Source organism: Ochlerotatus camptorhynchus, unplaced genomic scaffold (genome assembly GCF_037179485.1).
Source record: "Ochlerotatus camptorhynchus isolate MF236.1 unplaced genomic scaffold, CSIRO-AGI_Acam_v1.1 ptg000348l, whole genome shotgun sequence".
In the NCBI taxonomy this organism is placed as follows: domain Eukaryota; kingdom Metazoa; phylum Arthropoda; class Insecta; order Diptera; family Culicidae; genus Ochlerotatus; species Ochlerotatus camptorhynchus.
The window spans coordinates 69,753-82,062 of NW_027040836.1; the positions used below are offsets into that span (position 1 = coordinate 69,753).

The window sequence follows — 12,310 nt, forward strand, 5'->3', positions numbered from 1 at the left end:
AGTGGTGAGCGTGACTGCCTTTCACTCCAAAGGGCATGTGTTCAATCCCAGTCGGTGCCACCTGGATTTTCTGAGGAATAAAATCTCATCTTCGGAAGGGAAGTAAAGCCGTTGGTTCCCGGTCCATGAGTTGATGGGTCGGTAGCATTAGTACTCAGTACGGAAAACAAATCAAGAAACAAAAACAAATTATTTCCGGACTATTTTTTTCCCTTGATTTGTTTTCGTACTGAGTACTAATACGCCAGTGACTACTAATGCCCTAATTAAAATTTTCTTTTATGGAAAATGTCACCTGTGCAAAGTTTTATTCAAATCTGAAACGGTCTAGACAATAGTGGCTTTAGGGCATCTTTAGCGGCGGTCCAATTGGCTGATTTGGTCAAAATTTTTGAAACAGATCCAAACCGAGCTCTTGTACCGGTGGTCTACATTTTGTTCTAAAATATATATTTTTTTTTAACCAGTATAATTCTTGATCTAATCTGAACTGAATTTGGATCAAGGCAAGCACTGTTTCAAACCAGTTCGACAGCTGTTCTACCCGAGGTATTGTTTTGTTTTCTTTTGATATTGAGATTTCTTCTGCAAAACAAACCGATGTTTTCCTCGATTTTCTCCGAAACGAAGCTCTATCGCACGGCTGTTGCTACTGGCACCGTCGTCGTCGCAACTGCAAAAGCATCGCAAGGGAAGGATCAGGCAGAAATCTGATGGAAATTTCAACGGACACTTCTCTTCTGTGGGATTTTTTCTGTTGTTTTACCCTTCTTACAAAGAAGGGGATATATATCGCTTGGAAAACCCACTCCCGATCCGAGGCCCGGAGAGCCGAGTCTCATACCGATCAACTCAGCTCAACGATATCGGAAAATGTAGGTGTGTGTGTGTGTTTTTTTTTATAGTAAGATTTAGGAAAGCTTCAAGAAGCCTGGCCTGTAATGAAGTTGGCACGGTGTGGTATCCACTAGTTGCCTAGTGCAGCTCCACTAAAACCCATTCCTGACTCTCTCGTCTGCCTGGATCCCCCCGGGACCACTGTGAAGCGACTACTTTGGGGGGTGGCTGTGCTCATGCACTTGTCGTACTCTCAGCGCTAGCTGGGGTTGTTTGATCGCTGCTCTTCTCTCCATTTACGCTGCAGCTCCGACATAATCTGCGTGACTGCCCTGCTGGCGGCATTCCAAGTGCCCTCCTCTCGACACATTTCAACGACGACATTCTCCACGTTAAGGACGGGCATCTCCGTTCGCACTGCCTCAAACCTTGGACAGTCGAAGACCACATGCTCCGGCGTTTCATCGACGTTGAAACACTCCGGACGCTGCGTGTCCGAACCGATGCAGGTATTTCCTGAAGCAGCCGTGGCCAGACAGGAACTGCGTTAGGTGGAAATTGACTTCTCCGTGTTTTCTGTTCACCCAGGTCGAAAGAATCGGTATTAGTCTATGTGTCCATCTACCGTTCTCCGTCGTGTTCCACTCCTGTTGCCACTTAGCCAATGACTCCACTCTCACAACTTTCCTACTCTTCCGGCTTCTTTCCGCCTGTAGCACTCGCTGTCCTCCTCCAGGGTGATGCCGATAGGGATCATATCTGCGATAACGCATACTGCTTCCGACGAGATGGTTCTGTACGCACTCACGACTCACATGGCCATGATCCGGAACGTACTGCTCAGTTTACTTTGTTTCTGCTTCGTTTCCAGCGCTGGAACCCAGGCTGGACCTCCATATCTCAGTATCGATGATGACACGCTGGCCAGAAGACGCCTCTTGCTACTGCTGGGACCAGCGTTGTTCGGCATAATTCTAGCTATCGCGTTGATGGCCTTCGAAGCCTTCTCACAGGCATATTCGACGTGGCTGTTGAAGTTTAGCCGGTCATCGATCATCACTCCCAGGTATTTTAACACACGCTTCGAGGCTATGGTGTGCTCCCCGACGGTGATTTCTGCCCGCTGTACCGCTTTACAGTTACTGACCAATAACACTTCTGTTTTGTGGTGGGCTATTTGCAGCTTCGCTCCTTTCATCCAGTTACCAACCATGTCGATTGCCTCGGTTGACAACACTTCCACCTCTTCCAGCGTCTCGCCTGTTACCGTCAAGACGACGTCGTCCGCAAAGCCAACGATCTCAACTCCTTTGGGCAGTTTCAGCGTTAGCACGCCGTTTTACATCCCGTTCCAGAGCGTTGGACCAAGGATGGAGCCTTGTGGAACTCCCGCTGTGATCCTAATCGATCTCTGTCCCATGTCTGTCTCGTAGACCAGAACCCGGTTCTGGAAATAACTCCTCAGGATCCTGCACAGGTAGTCAGGGACCCTCATTCTATGCAGTGCTTCGGCGATGGCCTCCCAGCTGGCGCTGTTGAACGCATTCTTGACGTCGATCGTTATCACGGCGCAATATCGATCTCCTCTCCGCTTCTGTTTGGACGCCTTCTCAGCTCTCTCGACCACTGTCCGAATTGCATCCACCGTCGATCTCCCTTTCCGGAATCCGAACTGCCTCTCCGACAATCCGTGCTCACTCTCCGTGTATTTATTATTTAGGCCTGTACGATGCTGTATCCCCCGGCGGTTTTCCTGGTTTCGGCAGCAACACTAGCTTCTGTATCTTCCACCTGTCAGGGAAGTGACCCTCGTCCAGGCATTTCTGCAGCACCATCCTGAACATGTCCGGGGATGACTGGATCACCGCTTTCAACGCTACGTTGGGGATTCCATCCGGACCGGGAGCTTTCTTCACCTTCAATCCTTTCGCCACTGCTACGAGTTCCTTCGACGTTATATCCCTCTCCTTCTCCGTACGGTGTAGGTGGCCAGGTTGTTGCGTCGTGCTTCGGGAAAAGTCCTTCCACGATGACTTTCAGCTTCTCTGGACACATTTCAGCGGGCATCGTTGGACCTCTGATCTTCGCCATCACGACTCAGTATGCGTCGCCCCAGGGGTTGGAATCAGCGTCTCGACACAGCTCCTTAAAACAGTTCGACTTGCTCTGCTTAATCTCTCGGTCAAGTGCGGCCCTGGCCGCTCGAAACACTTCTCTTCGTTCTTCTCTGTCTGCTTCCGTTCTTGCTCTCTGAACACGTCTTCTTGCTCTGAGACAACTAGCGCGAAGAGTGCTAAGTGCCTCGTTCCACCAGTAGACTGGACGACGTCTGTTATTTGGCTCCAGTTTCCTCGGCATGGTCGTGTCACATGCTCTCACTAACGTTTCTGTCAGCTCGTCCGCATTTAGATCTGCGGGACTCCTGTCCACACGAAGTGCCTCAACGAACAGATCCTTGTCGAAAGCCTTCGTCTTCCACTTTCGGTCACAAGTTCTCGTCCTCCGTACTGCCACAGTATTCCGTTGGCCGATGCCATATCGTATCGCCTGATGGTCGCTATGGGTATATCCTTCGCACACTCTCCAATCCATGTGTGTGTGTGTGTGTGTGTGTGTGTGTGTGTGTGTGTGTGTGTGTGTGTGTGTGTGTGTGTGTGTGTGTGTGTGTGTGTGTGTGTGTGTGTGTGTGTGTGGGTGTGTGTGTGTGTGTGTGTGTGTGTGTGTGTATGTATGTGTGTGTGTGTGTGTGTGTGTGTGTGTGTGTGTGTGTGTGTGTGTGTGTGTGTGTGTGTGTGTGTGTATGTGTGTGTGGGGGTGTGTGGGTGTGGGTGTGTGTGGGTGTGTGTGTGTGTTTGTGCATTTGAGTAACGAAAAGAATACGCTCGTGTTCCTCAAACTAGTGCCAAATGAAAGGTACTGTGGCCTCATTTTACGCTATTGAATACTTTTGGATTCGGTCCACCTGTTCTGGAGATTACAAACCCATCATGCGATACATCAAATCACATGAGAGTTCAAAAACAAGATCAATAGTAATGAAATAATGTACCCGGACCACCTTGGTTACTTCAGGGCATGTTCTGGGAGCCCCTAAGGAAGTAGTCAGTTTTTGACTTGGTCCCCAACCCATCACGCTACACATCAAATCAGATATGAATTTAAAAACAAGGTCAATGATGGTCAAAAATAGTGCTCAGAACCATGTAGGCCCCTTCCGGGTATGTTCCGGGTACTTCCAGGGAAATGGCCAGTTTCTGATTTGATCCAAAACCCATCATGTGACACAACAAATCACACTTGATTTCAAAAACAAGAACAATGGAAGTCAAATATAGTGCCCAGGACCACTTCACCCACATTCGGGCATGTTTCAAGAATTTTATATTTACATCGAAATATTTGTAAGAAGAGTCAGATCTCACCATAGGTGGATAAATACAGGTATTTATAATTATTACACTTGACAGCACTTTTAAAAATGCCGAGCAGTTCAAGGCTATTTGTTAACCCTCCGTTACTCGCGCTGTTGTACTTTGTACAACACACATGAGTTTTCCATTGCCATTTTGCAGTCGAGCTACCAATCGATCTGAAACCAACCAGTATTCCCCAAAAAACTTGTTTAGATCTAAACAAGCAATACTTTGATTACAGTAAACACCTTAAAAATGCGGATAATAGGGAAAATGTAAATGGAAACCGCGTAAACTGTGACCATACTACGTGGGATTTGACTGAATTGATTACAACATAGAATATATTGAGATCCTGACCAGATAGAAAGTTACTGTCTCCAACAAAGTTGTTCAGGAGATCATAGCCTTGTCGCTGGTGGACAGTATTTCAGAATTTTCTCACTACGTAGCGCTAGCATACATGTGAAATTCTTGAATGTGATATGTCTCGAGATCTTGACCAGATAGAAAGTTATTGTTTTTCACAAAGTTTTTCAGGAGATCAAAGCCTATTGCTTGGTGCTCAATAGTTCAGAATTTGCTCACTACGCGACGCTAGTATACACGTGAAATTCTCATATAAAATGTCTCGAGTTGCCAACCAGATAGAAAGGTACTGTCTTCGGCATAGTTGTTTAGGAGATCAAGGGCTTTTCGCAGGTTGACAGGAGTTCAGAGTTGTCTCACTTCGCGAAAATGTGAAATTCTCACAAATAAAATAGGGTAAATGTTGACTTCGGCACCCATTGACTGTTTTCGGCAACCAAAATTTAAACGTTAATTTCACTATGTTTTCCCATCAACGCACTTCCCTGAATGTGTCCAAACGATTGTTTAGCCTTTCAGCTTCAATCTGATTATATTTGAACGATCGAGCAATCCAGTAATGCTACATTTTTCTTCAAATAAAACATACGCACTACAAAATGAGGTTGATTTCGAGTTGCCGATAATAGAACAGCTGGTTAACACGCAGTTCTAATGGGAAGGTTGCCGAAGAAAAAGAGACTGCCGACAATAGTCACACTCACCTGAGAAGTTTGGAGCGTTGTAAAAACGCTTTCAAAACGTTTTGAAAAATTCTGTCGATTGGAATGGATAGAGAAGCAAGCAGCAGATGAATGTAAACAAACAGACACATCATATATGTGCGTGACGCTGAGAAAATGCTAGTAGAAGTGCAGACGCTGCTTAGATTGACGAGAATACGTAAATTCCCCTATCTCTAGATCCAGATAGAAAATAAATGTATTCGGCATAGTTTTTTCAGGAAGTCAAGATCTTTTTGTTGGGAGACAATAGTTCAGCATTTTGTCTAGTATATACGTGCCTTTCTCGCATATTCGGCTCGAGATCATCAGCTAGAAAGTAGCTGTCTTCGGCAAAGTTGTTTAGAGGGTCAAGACTGTTTGGCTGGTAGACAGTAGATAAGAATTTTCTCACCACGTGCCAAGTTTTTCGCTGAGATCCAGCAAAATAAAATACCGTGCTGCTCGGTGGTGCCTATCTCGACAAAAAATCTAAGTGTGTAGGTACATCCAAAGTCATAAAGAAACGGCCTGATAATATGAAATTATCATCTCTTTCATTATACCGCTATTCCTACGCTGCTGGGAGTGTTACTTCGAATTTATGGTTACATACACCTTATCCTAAATCTAAACGAGAAGAATCTACTCGGTTCGTCTAAAATGTGTAATGTAATGTAAAATGTATAAAATATATACACACGAGTTAGCCAGTCGAGCCATAGGACTATCTCAGTCGTGAGGTTGTTTTACTCAGTTGTCTAGAGAAATTTCTAAAAGCGTAGTTCATTCAGCGCTGAGTAACCTACACTCCCGATCATAAGCTTAAATACACCCCCAAAATACATGCAAAGCTCTCTAAGTTTACGTCCAATTTTTGATCTTCTAAGGTAATTTGAATGGTATGAATGGTATAGCATAAGGGCTCTACTACTACTTTTAATTTCAAATATTCTTTTTTTCAACTCAATTCTGAGAAAATCAAACATGATTCTTCAGAGTAAATTTTGAAAAATAGTGTAACTTTGGGCGAATCTTTGGTATACAAAATTTGAAAATTATATTAAGCAATTTGCTTCTTCATATTTCCATTCGAAATCTTTCAAATGTTCTAAAAAGAACGAAAATTGGACTAAAATGGCAAAGTTTTTTGCAAGTTTTTTGGGGCTGTCCTTAAACTTATAATCGGGAGTGTACGGTTTTATAAATTTCTTCATTCTACTGAGCAAAAGTGCCTCACTCAATGAGTTAGTCTCGTTGTCCGTGCACACGTAAATACAGGGATTTTTTTTTTGTTCAAGACCCCCTCGATAAGACATTTTGAAATTAGCCTAAAATGAAAGGGAGACTCTAAACATTCATTTGGTGGATGTTTCAGCGATATTGATCTTTTAAGATAATGTTTTCCATCTGAGATACGTGTTACCACTAATTTATCAGAGGTATACAAGGTGAAGACGCACACCAATATATGTATCCACAAATCTGCATGAAAATCTTCACCAGTAAAAGAAATCCAGAATATATTTGTCTTATCCCACTTTGGCTGATGTAAATTGTATTTTTATTTTATGATATTTGATATGCGAGAATTGCCCGCAAAGTTTTTAGAAATTTTTACTACTACTTTTCATCAACCAAAATAATCTTAACCTCCTTAACAGCTTAGCCAAAAACAGTAAATTTCTAGCTGTTCTTGAGATATACTATATGCGAAGATTTCACGTATATCCTAGCGCCGCGTAGTGAGAAAATGCTGTACTGTCGACCAACGAAAAAGTTTTGATCCCTGGACAACTTTTTCGATGACCGTTTAGCAGGTCTCAAAATATATCTAAAGCGAGAATTGCACATATATACAGAATCTCGAGATATTTTACATGCGAGAATTTTGCGTGTATACTATCGCCACGTAGTGTGAACATTCTGAACTATTGTGCACCAAGCAATAGGCATTGAACAACTTTTTCGAAGACAGTAATTTTTTACCTGTTCAGGATCTCGAGCTATAGCATACGCGAGAACTGTACACGTTTACTAGCGCCACATGGTGAGAGAATTCTGGGCTACTGTCCACTATCCAAAAAGTCTTGTCCCCCTGGACAAGTTTGCCCAAAATAGTAGCTTTCTATCTGCTCAGTATCTCGAGCTATTGTATATGCGAGAATTGCATGTGTATACTAGCACCGCGTAGTGAGAAAATTCTGAACAACTATCCACCAACGAAAAGATCTTGTCTTCCTGAACAACTTTGCCAAAGACATTTACTCTCTATCTGGTCAGGATGTATCACATGCGAGAACTTAACATGCATACGAGCGCTACCTAGTGAGAAGATTCTGAACTGTTTACCAGCAAAAAATTGTGATCTCCTGAACAGCTTTGCCGAAGACAGTAACTTTCTATCGGGTCAGGATCTCGAGATATTAAATATGAGATTTTCACGTGTACACTAGCGCCGCCTAGTGAGAAAAATCTGAACCACTGTCTACCTGCAAAAAGGCCTTCACCTCCTGAACAGCTTTGCCGAAGACAGTAACTTTCTATCTGGTTGGGAACTCGAGCTATTGTAGATGCAAAAATTGCACGTATATACTAGCGCCACGTAGTGAGAAATTTCTGAACTACTCTCCACCAGCAAAAAGGTTATGATCTCTAGAACAACTTTCCGGAAGACAGTAATTTTTTATCTGGTCAGGATCTCGAGATTTTCCATGTTGTAACCAATTAAGTCAAATCCCTCGTAGTACCGACACCGTTTACGCGGTTTCCATTCACATTTTCTCTATTATCCGCATTGTTTGGGGGTTAACTGTGATAAAAGTTTAGCTTGTTTAGTTAAAAACAAGTCTTTTAAGGAATAACCGTTGGTTTCATATCGATTGATAGCTCGGCTACAAAATGGCAATGGAAAACTTACACTGTTGTACAAAGTACAACGCGCGAGTACTCGTGTTACAAAAGTTGGCGCGAGTAACGGAGGGTTACAGATACATATCACACCCGCAGACGGTCAATTTAGCGGGAAAATATTGCTGACCACGAAATCAGGGAGTGAGTTGGTTTTGACTCGGGTTTTGACGTTTGAAATAGAACGGCTAACTAGACCAACCGGTGTGTACGCGCACAGGTGGATCTATTTTGGCATGATCTATTTTATTTTAGCTGGTTCAAATTTTATATCAATTTGGATCTAGATTTGACCACCGCTAAAGAAACCCTTAATGTCACCGTCAAAGCTGGTAAATATCACCACCGTCACTATCACGAGACGAAACTACCTATCATTCGTTTTCTTGTAATTTTCCAATGATCAAGCACTCATGAGAATAACTCTATTACGGTTTTTACATCTACACTCTTAGAAATAACTAATTTTACACGTGACGGAATCCATCTTTGACATAAAATATGAGACGTAAACAAACATTTCATGTAATATTAAGTGCTCCAAGACTGAAAAGTTCGTTGATCGACGAAAAGCACGTTTGATTGAGCTTTATTTTGCGTCTGTTATGACTCCACTTTATGTCAAAAATAACGCTCGTATATGTCACTCTCAGAGCACCTAAATTTACATGAATTTTTCTAAGTGTGTACATTTCTAACTGATTTAGATTAATTCAAGAGCAAATCTTCATTATGTCGTAAGTAACATTCGCACCGATCCGAGAAAAATAAAGTTTTGTTTTGATGACCGAAAAGTTATTCCTATTTCCAATTAAACACATATACCTACTCTCATAGTGATAGCAATGTTTAACATATTTAGCCGGGTTTTAATCATACAAAGGCAAATCGCTAGCTTTCATGCTAAGAAATGCTGGTTTTTGAGTCAAAATTTATTATACGTCGTTTGGTGGCCCCTATTGTTACTTAAGTCAAAGTGTTTTTACCAGGATATTCGGGAGAATTATCAATTACGTCTCCTTACGTGCAGCCCATTCATCATTTTAGGACCACCGAAATCATCTTACCAACAAACAGTTCGATTTATTCACTTTAATAATGAGAAAGCAAAACGACGAAAGTACACTTTTCACGGGTTTCTCAGTGCTGTGACTTAAGGCCAACGGCATCTCCATAGAAATCGGGTGACTTAAGTAACATCGAAATTATTTTGATCGGAAGGCGATTACGTCAAAAAGCAATTCGACTGGTAAATAAATTTAAAAATGGGATGTGATCCTATATTTGGACAGTATATAGTGTAATAGCAGGAGCATAGATTGACACTGATAGCTCGACTTTGTTTACCTTTGTTACATTCGACGTAATGAAAATTTGCTCTTGAATTCAAGCATGTAACCGTACACACTTAAATATTTTCGCCGGGATTCCAACAGCCGAGCAGTTCTGCAATTTATTTTACTGAGATTCAGTGAAACAATTGCCGAGACTCAGCTAACAAATAACATTTTGCTGAGATATCAGCTAACAAACAGATATTTTTCAGAGATGTCTGCAAAAGTAAATGCCGAGGTAATCGGCTGTTGGAGATTTTACCGAGCTAGATTAAGTGTGTATGTTATCGGTAGAGTGAATATATTATTACGATTTTTTCGGTACAAGTAACTTTAAAATTAATAAATGAGCTAGTAATTACGATAATCACAACACTGTCACGTTTTGTCATGACGAAAAATTCGATGAGATTTTGAAGAAAATCTCTATCATCGTTTTCTCATCTGATGATAGTGACAGGAGTATCTCTGTAAATATCGCGTGAGATCTTTCATTGAAATGACATTTGTCAGCTCTGGTCACCGTTTTGAGCAGGAAATGCTCCAAAATGAACATTAACAAGTTAATAGCGAACTAACGGATTTCAAAACAAATAACGTACAGAGTAGTGGCCTATAATTGCGGTATGGGGTTTATGCCGCGATATTGGTTGACAACCAGATAAGTTTATTTTTCATCGGTTAATCTCCAATATAAAGTAGATTTGCATATTTGAAACTTTAATTTTACCAAAGCCAAAATTACGACAGCAATTAATTTTAAATGTTGACTACTTTGCGATTAAAGTGCGGATGTGTTCTTATAATAGTGGAATCCATTAGAAACCAAAGCGTGCCACTATTAAAGGTACCAAAGTTAATTACTGGAACAGTGTGAAGGGCGAGACTTCGAAAAATGCATGCAATTTAATCACAATGTAATATTTTTCTGGCAAAATCGAGTTTGAAAGTTAAAGACGTATATTATATGCAGATTGTTTAACTTTTTCCACTGCTGGCTCACCCACTCTATTTTTTTGAATGTTACATATCTAGATAGAGCTGGAATTAGGGCGTAACAGATTTTGTAAACAATGACGTCTCTCGATGATTTCTCGAAAGTCATGACAAATCGACATCCCCATCGAGTAGAGGAAGATTTCTCGTACCCGATGGATATGTTGGTTTGTGTTCCAATTCCAAGAAATCAACTAGAGAAGTCATAGTTATCAAAGTTTTTTACGCCCTACGTCCAGCTCTTAGATATATACTTTCTTCATTCGAGGGATATGTGATAGAAGAGTAGGCATCATATTTGTTGTATGCTCCTATCTTATTAAGAACATATAATATATTACATATAGGATTTCCATATGTCATAACAGGAGTACATCATAATAATAATATATAGCGAACTACTTTACACTATGTGTTAGACCTGGTTTATGTACCAGCTTAAACGTATAAGACATTTCATTTTGATATTTCTTAAAATCAGCCCCATTATTTCATATTTTACCTAGAGGTACTTGTATAGTTTGAATATATAATATATTCACCCAAGTAACATTGCAGGTTTTATCGAGGTTTTATAGCATTCTACAAGTCAAAATCATGATCTACAGAACCCGCATAAAACCAAAATTGTTACTTGGGCAGGTCTGTAAAAAATATTATATATCAAAGTCATATAAATAAACAGTTCGAAAAAGTAGTGTAAATTTCTTTCACTATGATGCACATAAATGGAGCGTCACATATCATACAAATTCACATTACAGATCGTGTAAATTTATGAGTCATTTGATGAAATATTCTAAATATTGTATCCAACCATCCATCTTAGTAAGCAATATTTCTTGCAAGTTGCTAGTTTACGTGAAAAGGAAGTTTGCATGCCTCAATTTTAGCATGCATGGATATATACATCACCATTAAAATTCATAATTTTTTGGTGTGTAAGTAAAAAGGTGACAAAGGGTAAATTTATTCATCCAATAGTAAAAAGTAAAGCCACCGTGACATTTACCGAGTAGCTATCGGTAGCACTAGCCGACCGTGATATAAATTCTATAATTATACTTTAGTTCTACAGACACATTCTCGCTGTTATAATATCCATGAAATTTATCCAATCCACTCACCTGGATGACGTTAAAAAAAAACAAAATATGAATAAACTAATGCACAATGAGTCCACTTTGATGTTTTGTTTCTGTATGATATGCTCCCAAATCAATCTACTCAATTACACAGTTGATACAATATCAGTTGTTCACTTCTCTTAATAGGCACTTAATTTCACAAAATAACACAGATTTCCAAAATGTGATCAGTAGTTTAGACAGACAGTGCAGAAATTGTCTACTCCATGTTTTGAAATGAAAATATCGATTAGAATTACTATCCCAATATAGCGCATGCTTATAGCAGCAAAAACCTGCTGAACAATGTCAACGAATCGTATGTCACTGTGCAATTTTGAATCGAGCGTTATCCTATGTAATCTTAGATACGCTTTTACTTAATTGAAATGAAAACTTAAGTTCTGAACTGAAATAAATTCCTTTCGTTATTTGCAACAGTGAACTACACTGTTAAAAAAAGAAGCGTAAATTTCTGTTCAGTATGATGCCATAAATCGAGCATCACATATCAAATAAGTTTACATTATATATCATGAAAAGTTCTGAGACATTTCATGCAATGAAGCAAATATTGTATACAGAATCCCATTATTGTAACAACATTGTTTACAAGTTGCTCG

General features: G+C 40.5%; 1 protein-coding gene across 1 annotated transcript in view; it reads right to left on the minus strand.

The window, feature by feature from the left end:
- Positions 1-11,902, minus strand: part of LOC135709044 (synaptic vesicle glycoprotein 2C-like) — a 33,044-nt gene extending 21,142 nt beyond the window's left edge. Inside the window, exon 1 of the mRNA XM_065231230.1 lies at positions 11,688-11,902. The gene's annotated coding sequence lies outside the window, so the exon portion shown is untranslated. The remainder of the gene's footprint in view (positions 1-11,687) is intronic.
- Positions 11,903-12,310: the final 408 nt, after the last annotated feature.